General features: G+C 35.1%; 1 pseudogene; it reads left to right on the top strand.

Annotated features, from left to right (window-relative positions):
* The first annotated feature begins 6,791 nt into the window (after positions 1–6,791).
* The window catches only part of LOC124975361 (chromodomain-helicase-DNA-binding protein 1-like), an 80,807-nt pseudogene continuing 64,116 nt past the window's right edge, over positions 6,792–23,482 (top strand).

The raw sequence follows: 23,482 nt of genomic DNA, 5'->3' as shown, positions 1-23,482 counted from the left end.
ACTCCTTGTCCTATACCCAAAGGACTTAAAATCAGCATACTACAGTGATGCAGCCACATCAATGTTCATAGCTGCTCAATTCACAATAGCTAGATTGTGGGACCAATCTAGATGCTCCTCAGTTGATGAATGAATAAAGAAACCATGGTATATATACACAATTGAATGTTATTCAGCCATAAAGAAGAATAAAATCATGGCATTTGCAAGCCAGTGGATGAATTTGGAGAACAAAGTGCTAAGTGAGATAAGCCAATCCCAATAAAACAAAGGAAGAATGATATCACTAATAAGTGGATGATGACATATAATGGGGGGTGGGAAGGGTTAGTGTTGGGGTTGGAGTTGGGTTTAGGGAGGGGGGCAGGAATGGAGGAAGGAAGGACTGTATAGATGGAAGGGAGGGGTAGGAGGGGTGGGGGGAAGGGAAAAAATGGCAGAATGAATCAACAACATTACCCTATGTAAATTTATGATTACACAAATGGTATGCCTTTACGCCATGTGCAGACAGAGAAACAACATGTATCCCATTTGTTTACAATAAAAAAAAAGAAAAAAAAAAGAAGAATAAAATCATGGCATTTGCAGGCCAGTGGATGAATTTGGAGAATATCATGCTAAGTGAGATAAGCCAATCCCAATAAAACAAAGGATGAATGATCTATCTGATAAGCTAATGATGATACATAATGGGAGGTGGGGGGAGGCAAGAGTGGAGGGGGATGGATTGTATATAGAAAAAAGAGGGGTGGGAGGGGTGGTGGGAAGGAAAAATAACAGAATGAGACAAATATCATTATCCTATGTACATGTATGATTACACAAATGGTATGACTCTACTTCATGTACAACCAGAGAAACAAGTTGTACCCCATTTGTTTACAATGAATCAAAATAAATATTTTTTTAAAAAAGAGAGGAAAAGTTAGCAAAGATAAAAGGATTAAACAATACTATCAACTAAGAGAATCTAATTAACATTTATAAAATGCTCTTCCAAACAACAGCAGAACACAGGCTCTTATCAACTGTCATGGAACATTTACTGAGATAAACCATAACCTCAGACAGAAAACAACAAACTTCAACAAATGTAAACCAATTCAAAATCATAAAGAATATGTTTCTAAACATAATGAAATCAAATCAGAAATAAAGACAAGAGGAAAATCTACAAACATTTAGAAATTAACACATTTATAAACAATGAATGGATTAAAGAAGTCACAAAGGAAATGAAAAAACACAAACCTGAATTAAAATGATTAATATCACATACCAAAATTAATGGGATGCAACTAAAGCTGTGCCAAAAGAAATGTATAGTCCTAAATGAATTCATTAAGAAAGAAGGAAGGTCTCAATAATCTGCTTCTACCTAGAAAAGAATGACAAAACAACCCAAAATGAGTAGTATGAAGGACATCATAAAATAAAAGCAGAAATCTATAAATTTGAAAAAAAATACAGCTAAAAATTTCTGTGGAGAAAAAACAAAACAAAATTGATAAATCTTTTTATACATGTTCTTGTCATAGTAAAATAAAGTAAGATAAAATAGAACAAATAAATCACTACTATCAGAAATGAGACAGGAAATAATACAGCTCCTATATCTATTTAAAGGACAATAAGAGAATACTATGAAAAACTTTGACAAATTTGATAACTTAGTTCACAAATATGACAAATGAGAAATCACTAAGATAGTGAAATCCACCAACATAAAATAGATAACTTGAATAAGCCTATAACAATGAAATAAACAAAGTTTGTAATGAAAAGCCTCCTGAAAGCAAAATCTCCAGCCTACTTCTCTTTACTGGAAAATTTTACCAAATATTTGAAGAATGTATATTAGATTTGCACAATCTCTTTCAGAAAATAGAAGGACACCCTTTCCAACTCAATTCATGAGATATCACCATGAAACCCAAACTAAACAAAGATGCAGGGGGTGGGGAGAAGAAAGAAAGAAAACTTAGATACAAAAATCTTCAGCAAATATTGTTCCAGGTGTGTAGCTCAGTAGTAAGGCACTTGCCTGGCTTGTGTGAGTCCCTGGGTTTGTTTCCAGCACTGCAAAAACTAAAAACAAAAACAAAAACAAAAATACCCAAACAAAAAACTTCAGCAAAATATCAGCATATTCAATCCAACACTGTTAAAAATTAGAGACCATAAAGGAGAGGAATTTATTTAAAGCATGTAAGAGTGATTTGATATTTCAAAATCAATTAATGTAATCTACTTCATCAACAGGCTAAAGATGAAAATGCCTATGATCCCTTCAATGGATGCAGAACATCCACAAAAAAACCCACACACCAACTCTCAGCAAGTAAAGAACAGAAGACAGTGACTTCAACTTGACAAAGAGTACCTATGGAAAATAACAAATGCTTTAATATCACATTCATGGTAATCCATGGTAGAAATTTGGATGCTTTCCACCGAAGAGCAGGAACAAGACAAGGATGTCCACTCTTGACAATTGCATTCAACATTGTATTGGAAGTTTTAGCTCAGGCAATTAGGTGAAAAAAAAGTGAAAACTAAAAATAGAAGAAAGAAAAAGCATGCTGATTATAAAACTATAAATGAAAATGTCCCTATTTGTAAATAACTACCTCTTGAACATGGAAAAGATCTATGAAAACACTGGAATTCATAAGTGGATTGAACAAGTTCACAAGATAAAAATGCATTTCTATATACTAAAAATAAGCATGCAAAAATTTTGATGATGCCATCTATAATCACCTCAAATATATTTAAATAATTAGTCATAAATTTAACAAACATGTACACAGGGGTTGGGAGTAAATCTCAGCAGTAGAGTCTTGGCCTAGCATGCTCAAGTCCCTGGGTTTAATCTGTAGGAAAACAAGAAAAACCAAATGCAAAACACATACATAATATGCATGCTGATAATTAGAAAATGTTGATGAAAGAAATTAACCCAAGAAAATGAAGAACTACCATATTCACAGATCAAAAGCCTCAACACAGAAGAGCTGTCAATTCTCCCAAAATTGATCTATAGTTTTAAAGCAATTTCTATCCAAATCGTAGCAAAGATGTTTCTACAACAAACAGGCAAGCTTATTTTAAAATTTAAATGAAACAACAAAAGAAATAGAATGGCTAGACAATTTTGAAAATGAAAAATAGATATCAAGGATTGTTTAAACTGATTTCAAAACTTACTCTGTAGCTATAGTAATCAAGACAGTTTGGTGCTAGGGGGGACAGATACATAGACTCATTGAATAGAGTAGAGAACTCAGAAACAGATACACTTGAATACACCCACTTGATTTTTGACAAAGCAGTCCCTAAATTGAGGAAGGACACCTTTTCAACAAATGATGCTAGTTCAATGGGACCTTCATAGGCAAAAAATATAAATCTTGATCTAAATTTCATGCCTATAAAAATTAACCCCAAATAATTACAGTTAAAATATAAAAACCTCAAACTATAAAGGGGTTAGAATAAAAGTAGGAGAAAATCTCTGGGATCTAGCAATAGATAATTCTTAGACTTAACACCAAAATATAATCCCATTTAAAAAACTGGTAAATTGTACCACATCAAAATTTAACACATTTGCTCTGCAAAACACCGGTGAAAAAATAAAAATACAGCTACAGATTTCGAGAAAACATTTACAAACAACATATTTGATCAATAATAAGTACGTAGAATATATTAAGATCTCTCAAAACTCAACAATATATAGAAGCAAAAGTATCCAATTAAAAAAATGGGCAAAAGAAGTAGTAGAGGCAGAATCCTCGGAGCTCCCCACAGGCTTTCTGCCCCTCCCGCGCTGGACGCAGGCGTTGGGAATCTGCAGGCTGGGAAACATGGAGACCGTGGGCTGCGGACAGCCCAAAATCCCAAGGTGGTTAACCAGGGTCCATGGCGGCAGCTAGGAGGGGAGAGCACTAGACTGGGGCTCGCAAGCCAGGCGCAGCCCGCTGGGAGCACAGGGGCGTGCGGGCGTGAGCACATGGATGGAGGACTTCGTGGCCGCCAGCTCAGAGCGGCGCTGGAAGTTGTGGAGGTGCTGGGGTGGCCAGGGTGACACTGCGGCCCTTCCCGCCCTTCTCCTGGGCGGTGGCAACTGGAGGTTCATCAACCTCGAGTAGGTGGAGCTGCAGGACCTGCCCAGAGCCACCATCGCCTGCCACCTGGACCGTACATGTTTGTGGACGGCCTGTGCTGGTGAGGGCTGGACTGGGCGGATGGCATAAGGAAATGGCACGTGTAGCAGCACTGAGGTCGGGCCACTGGAGGGGCAGGCGGTGACCCCAGGGACTAGCCTCCAAGGGCCCTGCTCCTGGGGTGGTCACCCGCTGCCCCAGTTCTCTGAGCACCTGCCAGCTGCATGCAGGACTCAGAGGGGTTTCAGAGGCTCCGCTGGGCCAGGGCTCCTGGCTACTTCCCAGCGACACCCCTGCATCTGGTGGTTATGCGAGTGCGGAAAGAATGAGCACCCCAATTGTCCAGGCAACCCCTGGGTTCCCCTGGGACGTTAGCCACAGACCTGCATTTACTAGGTATGGAAGGGGATCACCTCATTCATAAGGAGGAGGAAACAGACGTTGAGTGGAAGTGTGATTCTCTCTTCATAAATATGACAATGTCTGTGCATGATTCTAAGAATAGCCAGAAACCAAAAGAGAAATATTATGACAAACATCACTGAAATCCAGAATACTACTAGGAATTATCTAGAAAACTTATTGTTCAACAAACAGGAACATCTAGAAAAACATTATGAAGACTGACATGGTAAAAAATGGAAATCCTAGAATATATCTATGAAGCAGTAGGTATGAATCTAAACAACTCAAATATATATAAAAGGAATACAAAATTCCAACCTAATAACAGGCAATTATATTGAAGCGGTAATAGAAAGCATCCAGGACCAGAGGTGAACAAAGGGCTGAATTTTATCAGATAGTCAAAGAACAACTGATACCAGTACCCCACCATTATATGTAAAAGAGAAGGAAAGACACTTCCAAAGTAATTCTACAAAGTCAGTATTACCCTGATTGAAATGAAAAATAAGGACACAACAAGGAATAAAATACTACAGGCCAATATCCTTGAGGGTGGCAGTCTAAAAATCTTTAAAAATACTTGCAAAATATACTCAACATCACAATGAAAACAACAAACACTGCATTCCCAGAAATTCAGGAGGTTGTATCAGGTGATTTGTAGTTTTAGTCAACCTGGGCAATTTAGAGACCTGGGCTCAAAATGAACAACAAAAGGACCTGGAGGTGTGGACAGTTGTAGAGTACACCTTGGTTAAGTCTCTGGGGTCTCACACACACACACACACACACACACACACACACACACACACACCATACACCATGAGCCCGCTAGTTTCATTCAAGGGATGCAAGAATGGTTTAATATATGAAAAGTAATAAAACTAATACTCCAGATAAAGAATCAAGGACAAAATCATAAGATAATTTCAATAGCTGCAGGAAAAGTCTTTGACAATATTCAGTGACCCTTTATTACTCAGCCCTGAGGAACTAGAAAGAGAAGGAAATTTCCATAACATACCAAAGACCAAGTATAACTTTCCCTTATATTAATCAAGTCATACTTTAGCTTTGCATTCTGATTCTTTTGTTATATGATGACTTACTACACCATATTCTACAAATGTTGATTCTATTCATAAACCACAACTGTTGCTGTCCTTGTTATTAGGACCCAGAGGTCTTAAACTTATATTTAGGTTGTTTGGTATCATTATGTGCATATGAGAGATGAAATGTAAAAACTAGAGAAAATATATATTTTTTAAATTTTACCTTTGGGCCAACTAATGTGAAGAGAAAATGTGGATTGTTCTTTATACTGCAACATTCTACAAGAGTGGTTTCAACCACCTTTTTTATTGTATGATCAGCATTACAGTTGTCAGGTAATGGTCTGATTTCTGGTTCCCTAGTGTCAGTGTTTGCTTCTATAATAATAAAAACAAAGTAGATAGTATATGAAAACACTCCATATTTTCAAATCAATGAGCAGTTCAGCAATAGGTATTCTTCAAATAGTTTACCCTCTTTCCTCGATTCATTAGAAGCTTGATGTGATTCTCCTTCTTTTGGGACATTGTAAGAAGGAAAAAATATTTAGGGGTAAATGCACCAAATATGAAAAATTATCATAATGGTTTCATTTACTGTAGGTTACAAAAAAAAGAGAACACATTTCTGATCCATTCCAATATAAAATCAAACTTCAATTCTTCAACTTACTAAGCTATGTCTTCTTATGGGAGTGAGAATGATTAGAGATAAGAGAGAGATCTGAAATATTATTCCCCTTACCTCCAAGATAATTTTACAAATACTGACATTTATAAAACTATTTTATTAATCAAATTACCTAGAATAAATTATAGCCATCTGTAGTTTAGAGTGCTTTTAAAAAAATAGAAATTTAAATGTGATATTTTGAAAGAGTTTTTGTGAATTATATTGGCACAAATTATCTCATGAGGTGAAAATAGGAGACCTGAGCTTTAAGAGTACCTTATAAATAAAATTGATTGGAATCACAAAGAGTATAAGCTCTGTCCTTCCTGTGTGTCAAATAGCTAACAATAAATGTAAATATAAATGTTGATCCTTCCAAGAGAGAGAAGAATGCCACAATCTTGTGGAGGCAGTGAATGGAAACCACACACAGTTACTAAAAGAAAAGATTTACTAAATTACCAAAGAATGGTGACAAAGATGGCTCAAAGAAAAGACGTTGGAGAGATGTTTTCTGCAAGGTAATACTGAGTCTTGGAGTAAATCATTTCAAAAAATAAGCAAATCTTCATCATAAGTTCAAAAATATGCTTCATGATTAGGGGATGCTTGAAGCATATTCTGGTTCCTACTTTCATATTTATGACATTTCTCTAACTTGTTTGCTTCTTTTTATGGCACCAATTCAAGATAACCCACCTGAATTTATATATCCCAGACATCAAAATTAAATACAAACAAAGCATCATTTTTAGAATTCAGTAAACAGTCATTTCATGTTTGTTATTTAGAACACTTCATTATATAGCAAATTTTTCTACAAATTTATTCATGTTCAAGAAATTAAGAAGTTTTTTACATTTGAAACCTTATTATAGGTGCTCCAGAAAATATGAAAATATATTTATTTACTTTGAAAAGCTCATTAAAAATCAAAAGCTTTAAAGTAAATAGCTACATAACTAAGCAAATAACTTCTAAAATTTGGGATCTCCGAATGTGACATAATGGCTTGGATACTTTTAGACTCTATGATACAAAAATAATGAAACTAATATCATCATATGGTTATTGAGAGTCTCTGCTTCTAGAATTGGTTATTACTTTGCAAATGACAGCTATCTTCAATTAAATGAAGAGTTTTAAATATACTCTTAGTGGAAAGAGCCAGAAAGCATGGTGAAATCCCTTTTAAATGCAAATATTTTATAATTTTATTGTATTTTTATACCTTTGTTTATTTACTTAGTTTTATGTGATGGTGAATATTGAACCCAGTGCCTCACACAGACTAGGCAAGTGCTGTACAATTGAGCTACAACTGCAGACACTAATCCATAAATTAATAAAAATTAATATACATATTCTAAATTTCTATGTTTTCATAATTTCTAACAGTATTTTAGTGTAAAAATGGAGCCAAGAATAGAAATAATAAAAAAGTTCTCCTAGAAAAGTATGGTAGTAAAATACAAATGGTCCAATTAAAAAAAACCTGCAAGCAATGTGCTTTACTTATTTCAAATTAAAGACATGAGGGAAAACCCATGATTCTACAAACAATAACTTGAGCATGAATGTTAAAAATCATGTATGATTTAAATTTCACACTAATGTAAACCTAACAAAAAATCCTTGACAAAATTTCCTATTTCTTCTGCATTGAGAAATTCACTCCTAAGACAGTTTTACTGTCATATGTATATTCCAGCCCAATGTTTCCTCCATCCCCCTACACTAAACTACTCAATGGAACACTGACATTTATACATGTTCAAAAATATCAATGTAATTTTCTTCAAATATTTTTGTTTTTTTCTGAGTGAATTTGCAAAAAATATATAAGGGAAACCATTGCTAAGTTTCAAGTATTGACACCTCAAAACTCAATATTAAGAGCAAGAAAATTAATTGCACAAAAGATCACTTTACTTTTAAATGAGATTGATAGTAGAGCTCATCCAATGTAAGACAGGCACCAACAGGATCAGTTTCAGTGTGATGACTTTAGAGCAAAAATGTATAATAAAGTGGGTAGGTAGGTTTTTCTCAATAAACTGTGGTGAAAATTTGAATTCACCTATATGAAATGCTATTTCTTGACTGATTTGATTAAAATATAAACTGTTTTATAAAACTCTGCCTCAACTTTTTCAAACTATGAAATAGTTAATGAACTTACCCATTTTGTTGGTGGACCTTTAATTAATTAATTTATTTATCTATGTGTGGTGTTGAGAATTTAAATGAGTGCCTCGCATGGAAGGCAACTGCTCTACACTGAGCTAAAACCCAGCCCCTCAATAAACACACTCTTAAATCTATTTCAGACTGAAAGACACTATATAGGCAGAACTTGAGAACAGTTTATTCTCAGAAACTGACTGTCTTGAAGGCTGAACTTGAATTCCAATTTATAGCTGTCATAATATATTCTTTTTACCTGAAGTGGAACAGACCTTTGATAACCCAAGACAAGGTAGCAAGATGCAGACTGCCTTCTTTCTTGGTTATTCATGGATCAAAGACTAAGTAAGCTAACTTGAAAATTGTGCTGTTGGTTCTTCAGCATAGATATCACCTACAGAAAATACCCCATTTTGCAGGGTGTGGTGATGCCTGCCTCTAATCCCAGCAAATTGAGAGATTGAGGCAGGAGCATTTTAAGTTCAAAGTCAGTCTCAGTTAATTAGTGAGGCCCTCTACAACTTGACAACACCCTGTCTCAAAACACAACATAAGACAAAAGGGCTTGGGATAAGTCTCAGTTTTTAAGCATCCCAGGGTTTAGTCCCCAGTACAAAAAAAGAAAGCAAAAACAAAAACAAAAATAACTCAGCACAAGCAAGGTCCTAAGCAACTCAGGGAGACCCTGTCTCTAAATAAAATACAAAATAAGATTGGGGATGTGGCTCAGTGGGTGAGTGCACCTGAGTTCAATCCCCAGGACACATCAAAATAGATAAATAAATAAATAAACCTATTGCTTCCCTTTACCCACAAACAGTATATTGAGTTTCATGAAACCTTAAAAAAATTTTAAACACTGAATGTTCATGTATGTGTTTTTATTGGGAATATTATTGTCAGGTACACTGAAATATTATAAATCATAAAATACCTTTTTACCTGTGTAGGTCTCACTTTATTCAGATCCACATGAACTAGGAAGCACTTATGTTTACAGGCAATCAGATATTCAAGAGGAAAGATTGCTACAAAAGCAGAATGCTGGTAATTGTGCCTGTGTTTCCCTAAATATTATTGAACTATCATTCTTCCTCTGGTATCCAACTCCCCAGTCTCTCATTTTCAGGACTCAGTGGCACTCTCCATCTTTAAATCTACATCCTGTGAAGATGCAGATTCCTGACACAAGGTTACACTCAAAGGACCAAGAGTCAGAGCTCTTTCTGTTTTTGTTTCTGATTCTTGAAAATGAGCTAAATGGGGTCTCAATCACAGGTCTTAGCATAAACACATTTACCAACTACTAAACTGAAGCTCTTCAATGATTTTCCCATCAGTTATCTCCATGATCTACCATGATCTACCACACATATAAATGGGAAGGACATCAGTGAGTTGGGAAAAGAAGTGGAGGGGAATGGACACCTGCTAGAGTCCATAGATCCATATATTTAACAGATTCTACTCCCCAGTGTTTTAGTCTCTAAAGTCACTCTCACATCTCTGTAAACTCAGAAAACTTTTCCCAGTGTCTCAAATTATTTTAATATCTTTCAGCAGAACCTTGGATTTTGTCACTTATTCCAATTAAACAAGAGTATATTGGGACTATCAGAACTTCTTTCAAATTCTATTTTAATATGCCTTTCTAGAGAGCATCCCATACTCTATGTCCTGAATATCTGTTTTGTGTTAATCAAACTGGTTATAAACCCCAAGGTTTTGGCCTATTTTGTATAACCCTTATTTCTATCCAATGCAGTGATGTTCCTCCTCAGTCTTGCTTTTCCCTTGGTTAGTTTCACTCTGATACTATACTGCTGGGCTCACTTAGTAATCCCATCTTACCCACTTCAGTTGCTTTCCACAGTCACTTCTACACTGTTATGTCTGTTGTAAATACATTCACTACACAGTGATAATCAGGAGAATCACTGAGTTTAGAATTGAGGAGCCTCAGTTCAAATCTCATTGCTACCCCTTTCAACACTCAGAAAAGTCCCTTTAATATCTATAATTTCAGGTTCACCATCATGACCATCATTTGGCCAGCATGTCAAACACATATTGAAGGATGAGTGGGTACATTGATTAGTTGTTAAAATTTCTTAAAATTCTTAAATTTTTGAGCTTTTGATTCAGTCAATAGAAGAAAAGAATATTCAATTGAGAGAATAAAAAAGGAAACAGCAAGAGAGCACAAGAGAAAGTAAACATAAAAATTCAAGAAAAGATTTTAATCATAGAAAAAGAAAAAATTGTATAAAGGAAAAATTTCTTCTTAAAGCTAAATATAAATTGTAGCCTGAAGGGAAATGTAACTCTTAAAAACAGAAACAAAATGCGGGTAGGGTATTGAAGGAAACCAAACTGGAAAATTGCAAAGTAGATATATCTCTATACAGAGGGTTAATATATCTAATATAACATGGTCTACACAAAGCTATTCTTGACTTCAAGTAAAATAATTCCTCTACAGAACTACTCTGATCTTGTTTATAAAGAGAATATGTGACCACAGCTCTGTGAGATTTTTCCCTAAAACTCTATAAACAGGCTGCTCAGATAAATAATGTATCAGAATTAACATACAACTGATTTTGCCTTTCTTAATTAATGATATAGACCTGCATCTTGATTCTGGCATCGACCTATACAATGAAGGAATACAATGGAGTTGTCAGTCAGGCAAACTTACAGTCTAACTGCAGGCCTGGCACTTATTAATTATGGAAACATGGGACAAATAGTCAACTTCTGTTAATGATAGCTGATTAATTAGTAAATAACAGGTTATGATAGCACAGGCACTTTCAAAGTCACCGTGATGACTTTAATAAACAAGTGTTAAGAACAATTGTCTATCACAGACTGGAACACTCAAAAAAATCTTTATTCCTTTTATTTTCATTTTCTAATCAGTTAGCATACTATCTTTTAAAATAAATAAAATCATACTTGTTTAAAGGGTCATCTGTAGAATTTCCATCCACTATTAAAGAAGAGAAGAAACTGTTTATTTAATCAACAATAGAAAATATAAAACATTAAATGTGTACAACTGTGATTCTTTCTTACAGAGTATTCCTCTGGGCCCCTATATGGAGATTTTTCTATAATAGACACTAATTATATTTCTGACAGGCAATTAATGAATTAAGAATTCCTGTGTCTCATACTTTGTACTTTTGAAATGCTAGGAAGAAACATAGAATTTCTCTAAAATTTGATACCTAAAAGAAAACACTTGGTCTGTAAATTGACTGTAATTTTAGCTAAAAGTTGCAAATGGTCAGAAAGCAATATTTTTAGCAGATTCAGGAGCATAAAGAAAATGTCAGATAGTATAATTTTTCTAGACTAATGCAGTAGGAACAATTATCAGAGAATATTCTTATGTTGTTATGACACACAACAGCTCCAGATAGAGGAAACACAACATAATAATTTGGAAATACTTTTCTTATTTATAAAAAATATAAGAATTCAGGAACCAAAATTAAATTATCATAAAATTTCTTTAGAAAATATCATTTCAGATTATAAATTTCCTACAATTAGTTGCTTAAATAATCATGAATTCTATATTACTAAGAAAGTAAATAAGAACAATATGAATGTAACATATATGTATATATATCATATATATATATATATATATATATTAACTGCTTCTTTGCCATCAGAACATTCTTATTCCTATTTATTATTTTACACCAGGAATTGAATCCAGTGGAGCTGAACCATTGAAAGATACCCCAATCCTTTTTAAATTTTTGAGGTAGTGTCCTGCTGAGTTGCTTAGGGCCTCAATAAGTTGCTGAGGCTTTAAACTTGCAATCATCCTGCCTCAGCCTCCTGAGCTGCCAAGATTACAGGATTGCTGACACTGCACCCAGCATACATTCAATTTTGATCTGAGCCATGAATACGAAGAAAAATTCACTTTCAGAAATCTTACCTGGGTTGATATTTTCAGAATTTTTAGGTTCTGCTTTCACATATTGAAGAATTAATTCCCTATGACTATGTATGAAAAATTAATTAAATTAGAATATCAATATTGATATGAAAAAAATCATATTCAACACATAAAAATGTTTTAGATTACACAATATCAGACTTTATAATATGCAGTTGAAATTTGTAAGCCCAGACATTTTGTTAACTTTATAATTATTTGTAAATTGTCCTATTTTCTTTTGTTTTTGAGATGGAATTTCACAATGATGCCTGGTCTGGTCTGGAACTCCTGAGTTCAAGCAATTCTCATGCAGTCTCCCAAATAGCTGTGGTGAGCACACACATGCCACTGCACCCATAAGCTTATATTAAGAAAAAAAGTGGAGATCCAAGATGGCGGACTAGAGGGAGGCTGCGTTCCTTGTCACTCCATAACTCCAGTTTCAAGCAGAGGATATCTGTTTCTTGGTGAGGCAGTTTTTGCTGCTTATCAATCCCCTGCTGTTTACCCCATTTGTCTTCTGTGAGCACCTGCAGTCTACCAGCATATTGACACCTTTTGTGAGTGCAGGTTGCTCACTGTCAGGCACCTATCATCCACTATTTGCCTGCCTCTCACCTGTCCATCACCTGTCCTTACATCTGTACATCATCCAAAGCATGAGGTTCACCTCCCGATCGTCCGACAACAGCCAGCAAACTGATCACCGACTGCCAGTGGAGCACCAGCTGCCTGCTGTTGCCTGGAAGTTCACTGTTACAGTACCTACAGGATCCCTTAGCCCGATCAATCACTCCCTGTGTCTGGGACCCTCACATCGACTGACTGCTCCCTGCTGCCAGGATCCCCAGGCCAACTGACTATGCCCTATCACTAGGACCCCAGACCAACTGCACCCAGCCTCCAGGATCTTGCAACCACACCAAACACACCTGAACTCCAGGACCCCTGCCTGACCAACCACACCCACCTCCAGGACCTCCAGCTGACCATGTCCACACCCTGAGCTGCAGCTCCCAATTGCCAACACATTTGGAAATCAGAGTGGCCATCTTGGATAATCCTGAAAGCCGGAGCTCCAATCTTTAGGTGGGGCAAATCCCATCCTGAGATGCCTGCTGGAGGCTTGAAGCTCATTTTCAGGTACCTGTCATGCATCAGGCTACTGAAGACTGGTAGGTTTGAATACTATATGACTGTTATAGTGTAGAATTTCCTTTTTCTCCTTATTGAACAATTTTAAGTTTTTTTTCTTTATTTTTCTTGCTCTCTTTTCCTTTTGTATACCTTATCCCTCAGAGTCTCTTTCTCCCATTTTGCATGCTAACATCCAATTTCTTTTGAATACACTCTCACGCTTTCTATTATCTACAACGTCTGTATATTCTGTTCTTATCCCATTAACAGCTACATCCTACATCCCTCTGCATCCTCTTTGTCCTCCATTAGAAAATGCAGACCTTATTGCAAATCTGTTTCTTATACTGAAGATAATATTTGAACTCATTCTGTTTATTATGACAATTTTGTTATTGTCTTCATAGGGGCTATTTGGTCTAGGATTGCATAGTGTCTGAATTGGGCACTGCTAATATTGATCTCCCCTTAAAGAAAGGGTTTTGGAAACCTATAGGGCCACTATAAGCATATAGGGGGTAATCTGCAATACCCCAGATCTGCACTGCTAGAGGGGAAGATACATGAGCAACATGAAAAAACAAGGGAAGAAAATGATCCAAACAAATCTAAATTCTATATTAAAAGAATCCAATGACAGTATGTTAGAAGAAATGTCAGAAAAGGACTTCAGATTTTACATGATTAAGATGATTCACGAAGCAAAGGATGAGATAAGAGAGCAAATGCAGGCAATGAATGATAATACCAATAAACTGACAGAGCAACTGCAGGAAGCAAAAGATCATTTCAAAAAAGAGATAGAGAGTCTCAAAAAAAAACAAATGGAAATCCTTGAAATGAAGGAAACAATAAATCAAATAAAAAACTCAATGGAAAGCATCAACAAAAGACTAGACCATTTGGAAGACAGAACCTCAGACAATGAAGACAAAATATTTAATCTTGAAAATAAAGTTGCCCAAACAGAGAAGATGGTAAGAAATCATGAACAGAATCTCCAAGAACTATGGGACATCATGAAAATACCAAATTTAAGAATTATTGGGATTGAGGAAGGCACAGAGATACAAACCAAAGGAATGAACCACCTATTCAATGAAATAATATCAGAAAATTTCCCAAACCTGAAGAATGAAATGGAAAATCAAATACAAGAGGCTTACAGAACACCAAATGCACAAAATCACAACAGATCCACACCAAGGCACATTATAATGAAAATGTATAACATTCAAAATAAAGATAGGATTTTGAAGGCCATGAGAGAAAAGCATCAGATTACATATAGGGGGAGATCAATACGGATAGCAGCTGACTTCTCAACCCAGACTCCAAAGTTAGAAGGGCCTGGACCAACATATTTCAAGCTCTGAAAGAACATGGTTGCCAACCAAGAATCCTATACCCAGCAAAACTAACCTTCAGATTTGAAGATGAAATAAAATCCTTCCATGATAAACAAAAGTTAAAATAATTTACAAATAGAAAGCCTGCACTACAGAATGTTCTCAACAAAATTTATTCCATGAGAAGGAAATGAAAAACAACATTGTAGGTCAGCAAAGGGAGTAACTACCTTAGAGAAAAACCACTCAAAGGAGAAACCGAGCCAAGTTAAAAACCAAAAATAAGCCCAAATGACTGGGAATAGGAATCATATCTCAATAATAACCCTGAAAGTTAATGGCCTAAACACATCAATCAAAAGACATAGACTGGCAGAATGGAATAAAAAGAAAGACCCAACAATATGTTGCCTGCAAGAGACTCATCTCATAGAAAAAGACATCCACAGACTAAAGGTGAAAGGATGAGAAAAAACCTACCATGCACATGGATTCAGTAAAAAGGCGGGGGTTTCCATCCCTATATCATATAAAGTGGACTTCAAGCCAAAGTTAGTCAGAAGGGATAAAGAAGGACATTTCATACAGCTTAAGGGAACCATAAATCAGGAAGATATATAATGATAGTAAATATTTATGCCCCAAACAATGGTGTATCCCTGTACATCAAACAAATCCTTCTCAATTTCAGGAATTACATAGACCACAACACAATAATTCTGGGTGACTTTAATGCACCGCTGTCACCATTAGATAGATCTTCCAAACAAAAACCAACCAAAGAAACCATAGAACTCAATAAAACAATCAATAAACTAGACTTAATAGACATATATAGAATATTCCATCCATCAATGAGCAGATTCACTTTCTTCTCAGCAGCACATGGAACATTCTTGAAAATAGACCATATGTTATGCCACAAAGCAGCCCTTAGGAAATGCAAAAAATAGAGATAATGCCTTGTGTTCTATCAGATCATAAAGAACTGAGAGTAGAAATCAATGAAAAAATAAAAAACAGAAATTACTCCAACACATGGAGACTAAATAATATGCTATTGAATGAAACATGGATAACAGAAAACATCAGGGAGGAGATAAAAAATTCTTAGAGGTCAAAGAGAATGATGATAAGCATATCAAAATTTCTGGGACACTATGAAAGTGGTACTAAGAGGAAAATTCATTGCATGGAGCACATTCCAGAAAAGAATGAAAAGTCAACAACTAAATGACCTAACATTACAGCTCAAAGCCCTAGAAAAAGAAGAACAGAATAACAGAAAGAGTAGTAGAAGAGAGGAAATAATTAAAATCAGAGCTGAAATCAATGAAATTGAAACAAAAGAAACAATTCAAAAAATTGACCAAACAAAAGGTTGGTTCTTTGAAAAAGTAAACAAAATAGACAAACCCTGAGCCACACTAACAAAGAGAAGAACAGAGAAAATCAAATTACTAAAATTCGTGATGAAAGAGGAAATATCACGACAGACATCACTGAGATACATGACACAATGAGAAGCTACTTTGAAAATCTGTATTCCAACAAAAAAGAAACTACCGAAGACATTGACAAATTTCTAGAGACATATGCTCCTCCCAAACTGAACACGGAAGACATACACGATTTAAACAGATCAATACAAAGCAATGAAATAGAAGAAGCCATTAAAAACCTACAATCCAAGAAAAGCTCAGGACCAGATGGATTCTCAGCTGAGTTCTACAAGACCTTCAAAGAAGAACTCATTCCAATACTTCTAAAAGTATTTCAGGAAATAGAAAAGGAGGGTACCCTGCCAAACTCCTTCTATGAAGCTAATATCACCCTCATACCCAAACCAGGAAAAGACACATCACAGAAAGAAAATTTTAGACTAATATTCTTGATGAATATAGATGCAAAGTTCCTTAACACAATATTGGCAAACTGTATCCAAAAACATATTAAGAAAATCATACACCACAATCAAGTGGGGTTCATTCTTGTAATGGAAGGATGGTTTAACATCTGTAAATCAATAAATGTAATCCATCATATCAATGGACTTAAGGATAAGAATCATATGGTTATATCAATTGATGCAGAAAAGCATTCAACAAAATACAACACCCCATCATGCTCAAAACACTAGAAAACATAGGGATAGTAGGAACATACCTGAACATTGTAAAGGCTATTTATGCTAAGCCTATGGCCAACATCATTTTTAATGGAGAAAAACTGAAAGCATTGCCTTTAAAAATGGGAACAAGACAGTGATGTTCTCTTTCACCACTTCTATTCAACATTTTCCTCGAAACTCTAGCCAGAGCAATTTGGCAGACTAAAGAAATTAAAGGGATACGAATAGGAAAAGAGGAACTTAAGCTGTCAGCACTTGCTGATGACATGATTCTATATTTAGAGGATCCAAAAACCTCCTCCAAAAAACTTCTAGACTTCATCAATGAATTCAGGAAAATAGCAGGCTATAAAATCAACACGCATAAATATAAGCATTTTTATACGCAAGCGACAAAACAGCTGAAAGGGAAATGAGGAATACAACTCCATTTGTAATAGCCTCAAAAAAAATACTTGGGAATCAATCTAACTAAAAAGGTAAAAGATCTCTACAATGAAAACTACAAAACATTGAAGAAAGAAATTGAGGAAGACCTTAGAAGATGGAAATATCTCCCATGTTCTTGGACTGGCAGAATTAATATTGTGAAAATGGCCATACTACCAAAAGTGCTATACAGATTCAATGCAACTCCAATTAAAATCCCAATGATGTACCTTGCAGAAATAGAGCAAGCAATCATGAAATTCTTCTGGAAGAATAAGAAACCCAGAATAGCTAAAGCAATCCTTAGAAGGAAGAATGAAACAGAGGGTATCGCAATACCAGAATTTCAACTATACTCCAAGGCAATAGTAACAAAAATGGCATGGTATTGGCACCAAAATAGACAGGTAGATCAATGGTACAGAATAGAGGACAAAGACACAAACCCAAATAAATACAATTTTCTCATACTAGACAAAGGTGCCAAAAATATGCAATGGAGAAAAGATAGCCTCTTCAACAAATGGTGCTGGGAAAACTGGAAATCCATATGCAACTGAATGAAACTAAACCCCTATCTCTCACCTTGCACAAAAATCAACTCACAATGGATCAAGGACCTGGAAATCAGACTAGAGACCCTGAATCTTATAGAAGAAAAAGTAGGTCCAAATCTTCAACTTGTTGACTTAGCATCTGACTTCCTTAACAGGACTCCCATAGCACAAGAAATAAAAGCAAGAATCAACAACTGGGATAGATTCAAACTACAAAGCTTTTTCTCAGCAAAGGAAACTATCAACAATGTGAAGAGAGAGTCTACAGGGTGGGAGAATATCTTTGCCACTCATATTTCAGATAGAGCACTAATCTCCAGAATATATAAAGAACTCAAAAAACTCTAAACCAAGAATACAAATAACCCAATCAACAAATGGGCTAAGGATATGAACAGACACTTCACAGAAGAAGATCTACAAGCAATCAACAATCATATGAAAAAATGTTCAACATCTTTAGTAATAAGAGAAATGCAAATCAAAACTACTCTAAGATTCCATCACACCCCAATTAGAATGGTGATTATCAAGAATACAAGCAACAATAGGTGTTGGAGAGGTTGTGGGGAAAAAGGTGCACTCATACATTGGTGGTAGTGCTGCAAATTAGTGCAGTCACTCTGGAAAGCAGTGTGGAGATTCCTTAGAAAACTTGGAATGGAACCACCATTTGACCCAGCTATCCCACTCCTTGCCCTATACCCAAAGGACTTAAAATTAGCATACTACAGGGATACAACCACATCAATGTTCATAGCTGCTCAATTCACAATAGCCAGATTGTGGAACCAACCTAGATGTCCTTCAATTGATGAATGGATAAAGAAACTGTGGTATATATATACAATGGACTATTACTCAGCCATAAAGAATGATAAAATTATGGCATTTGCAGGCAAATGGATGAAACTGGAGAATATCATGCTAAGTGAGATAAGCCAATCTCAAAAAACCAAAGGAAGAATGATCTCGCTGATAAGCAGATGATGACACATAATGGAGGGGGCAAGAATGGAGGAAGGAAAGACTGTATAGAGGGAAAAGAGGGGTGGGAGGGGTGGGGGGAAGTAAAATATAACAGAATGAATCAAACATTATTACCCTATGTAAATGTATGATTACACAAATGATATGCTGTTATTCCATGTACAAACAGAAATAACATGTATCCCATTTGTTTATAATAAAAATAAATTTAAAAAATAATAATAACAAATTAATTTTAGAAAAACAATAAGATAAGATGCAATCATCATGCATTGAGGGCAATAGGTACATTAAATGATAATATATTGAACTCAGAAAATATCATGTCCCTGTAAACAATAGCTCTTTCTTCTTGCACAATTTATTTTACTTAAGATTAAGGACTTCTTCCAAAAATAAGGGTTGAACTGTAATGTAAAATAATAGTGTGACTTTTAAGTCTAAGTGTGTATTACCATGAATACTCAGGGACTGGAATCAATAAGGGCATTTTGTAATCAAAGGTAATCTTCACCAGACTGCAGAGCAACAGAGCAGCAACAGACTTGACAGAAACAAAAGCATTTTAAAAGTCCTCTCCCCTCTCCTTAGACTTTAAGAAGATTCTCAGGTCCTCAAGAAATTAAAGGATGGTGGAAAATCTAATTTTCAAGGGAGAGTAAAATGATTTTCTGCTCAACTGGGCATTTCAAGACCCAAATAGTTAGGAAAATCAAAATGTGACATGTTTTATACCCCATGGTCAGGAATAATACTTGGAATGACAGAGATAAGGCTTGGAACCATGATGATAAAATCTCTAAAACCCTAAGATACTGGCTAGTGATGCATTTCAGTAGTACAGCAATTCAATAGCATGTATAAGGAGACAAGGGAAGAAAAGGAGAGGAGAGGGAAGAAAGGAACCTTGGGGAAAACTCACACTTCATTACCACTTCTCATCTAGACTCTTGCAGGATTGCTGGCTGATGAACTACTGTATTGTTTCATACATAGCTGTACCATAAAATTTCACCTCATGTGTGAAATGCAATAGCTGTTATTATTTTGAGCCTCCAATCAAGGTTGATTAGAATTTTAATGTAAACACTTATCCACTATGACCACTAGCAGCAGCATAAGCTAATGCCATCTGTCCAAGGTCATCTGTAACAGAGACATCAATACCATTCTGGATAAACTGGAAACCCTTGCATTTTTATTGAGTCCATGTGAGTGGTATGTTTTTCCCATCCTTTCACCTTTAGTCTGTGGATGTCTTTTTCTATGAGATGAATCACTTGAAGGCAGCATATTGTTGAGTCTTTCTTTTTAATTCATTCTGCCAGTCTATGTCTTTTGATTGATGAGTTTAGGCCATTAATGTTCAGGGTTATTATTGAGATATGATTTGTATTCCCATTCATTTGGGTTTATTTTTGGTTTTTAACTTGACTTGTTTCTCCTTTGAATGGATTTTTCTTTAAGGTATTTCCTTCCTTTGCTGACCTACATTGTTGTTTTTCATTTCCTCCTCAAGGAATATTTTGTTGAGAATATTTTATTCTATTTGTAAATTCTTTTCTATTTGTAAATTCTTTTAACTTTTATTTATCATGGAAGGATTTTATTTCATCTTCAAATATGAAGGTTAGTTTTTTTGGATATAGGATGCTTGGTTGGCAACCATTTTCTTTCAGAGCTTAAAATATGTTGTTCCAGGCTCTTATAGCTTTTAGAATCTGGGCTGAGAAATCTGCTGATATCCATATTGGTTTCCCCTATATGTAATCTGATGCTTTTCTCTCGAAAGGTTTCAAAATCCTATCTTTATTTTGTATGGTAGTCATTTTCATTATAATGTGCTTTGGTATGGATCTGTTGTGATTTTGTGCATTTGGTGTTCTGTAGGCCTCTTGTAATTGATTTTCCATTTCATTCTTTAGACTTGGGAAATTTTCTGATATTATTTTATTGAATAGGTTGTTCATACCTTTGGTTTGTATCTCTGTGCCTTCCTCAATCCTGATAATTCTTAAATTTGGTCTTTTCATGATGCCCCATAGTTCTTGGAGATTCTGTTCATGATTTCTTACCATCTTTCCCTGTTGGGGCAACTTTATTTTCAAGATTAAATATTTTGTCTTCATTGTCTGAGGTTCTGTCTTCCAAGTGGTCTAGTCTTTTGGTGATATTTTCTATTGAGCTGTTTATTTGGCTTAGTGTTTCCTTCATTTCAAGGATTTCCATTTGTTTTTTTTTTTAGAATCTCTCTCTTTGTAGAAATGATCTTTTGCTTCCTACAGTTGCTCTTTCAACTGCTTATTGGTATTATCATTTATTGCCTGCATTTGCTCTCTTATCTCATCTTTTGCTTCATGAATCATCTTAATAATACACAATCTGAAGTCCCTTTCTGACATTTCTTCTACCATACAGTCATTCGGTTCTATTAATATAGAATCTAGATTTGTTTGGATCATTTTCTTCCCTTGATTTTTCATGTTGTTCATGTATCTTCCCCTCTAGCAGTGCAGATCTGGGGTATTGCACATTCCCCCCTATAGGCTTATAGTGACCCTATAGGTTTCCAAAACCTTTCCTTTAAGGGGGAGATCAATATTAACAGTGCCCAGTTCAGACAGTATGCAATCCTAGACCAAATAGCCCTTATGAGGACATTATCAACATCATCATAATAAACAGAATGAGTTCAATTATTATCTTCAGTGTAACAAACAGATTTGCAATAAGGTCTGCAGTTTCTAATGGAGGACAAAGAGGATGCAGAGGGATGTAGGATGTAGCTGTTAATGGGGTAAGAAAAGAATATATAGAAGTTATAAGTAATAGAAAGAGTGAGAATATAATCAAAAGAAGTTGATTGTTGCATGGAAAAAGGGAGAAAGAGACTCTGAGGGAACATGTAAACAAAAGGAAAAGAGATCAAGAAAAGTAAAGAAATAAAAACTTAAAATTGTTCAATAAGGAGAAAAAGGAAAATCTACACTATAACAGTCATATAGTAGTCAAACCTCCTAGTCTTCAGTAGCCTGATGCATGAGAGGTACCTGACATTGAGCTTCAAGTCTCCAGCAGGTGACTCAGAATGGAATTTGCCCAAATGCTGCTTATTTCTATCTGACAGGAGTTAATATTGTACTTTGCAAGCTATAAATATTATTAGGAAATTCCTCCATTTTTTTAAATTTGTAATAACAGAATCTCCATGTTGTATTAAATGTGATTTTGTTGGGTCATATTTTGTTTCTGTGGAAGACAACTATGAAAGTGGGATAATTTTCTTTTATGATCCCTTTGTAAGACCATGAAGTCACTGTGTCAAAATTGATAGCTCCTTTGAATTAGTGCTGAACAATTATTTAGTAATCTCTACTGTCATTTTATATAGCAGCACTCTTAAGTTTGCCATTCCACTGGGTATATAATTGGTTTGTTGCAATTTTGGTCTATTGTTATATGTAAGTTTGATTCTTACATACTAATGGTGAAGAAACACATCCAGTTGTTACATAAAATTCTTGTTCCTAGGATGTTCTGGGGATGTTTCTTCATTTCCTTGAGAAATTTGGCAATCAAAAAAGTGTTGGGTTGTTTTTATTTGTTTATTGATACTTGAGCATCATTCAGGTCCTGAAAACTGCAGTGAAGGTAATAAAACTCAGAAATATTTGAACATTGAATACTTACAAATCCTCTTAAACTGATGAGGTTCTTAAAGTTAAGAAAAGATGTCTCCTCTGTTTTCTTCCCAAGCAGTGTTGGTTACACATGCAGAATATGTCACTATGGGTGAACAGTGGCTCTTTTCTGAGGTTTTATCAAATTAGGTTTGAAAGAATACTTATTATGTTATAATTATCTATTAGAATTGGAACAATTCATATGGGTATTTTTCTTTACTTCTATATGATGTTTAAGTGGCAATATTTTAACAGTTAGCCAGGGTAAAGTTCAGTGGCATTAGTGACATTCTCAAAGTTGTACAACCTTTGCCACTATTTCCATAATCTTTCATCATTCCAAACAGAAATTGAAGTCATTTTTTAATATTCCTTTTTCCTGCTGTCCCCAGCCCTGATAACTTTAATCTACTCTCTATTTCTATGACTGCTTATTCTGGATACTTCATGTAAGATGATTCATAATGTATTTTTCTGTCATATCTGGCTTATTTCATTTGGCATATTTCATGGCACATTCATGTTTAGCATAATTCCAAACTTCATTTCTTTTGTGACTGAATAATTCTCTATTATGAATATATGCATTTTCTTTATCCATTCATCTATTGATGGACACTGGGTCATTTCTGCCTTTTAGCTGTGTGCCTAATGCTTATATGGAATGTTGGTGTACAAATATCTATATAAGTCCCTGTTTTAAATTCTTTGGGGTATAACATATACACCCAGAAGTGGAAT

The sequence above is a fragment of the Sciurus carolinensis genome, unplaced genomic scaffold (genome assembly GCF_902686445.1).
Source record: "Sciurus carolinensis unplaced genomic scaffold, mSciCar1.2, whole genome shotgun sequence".
NCBI lineage: Eukaryota > Metazoa > Chordata > Mammalia > Rodentia > Sciuridae > Sciurus > Sciurus carolinensis.
Note: the sequence above shows the minus strand (reverse complement) of the source record. Positions and strands in the feature narration are given on the sequence as shown.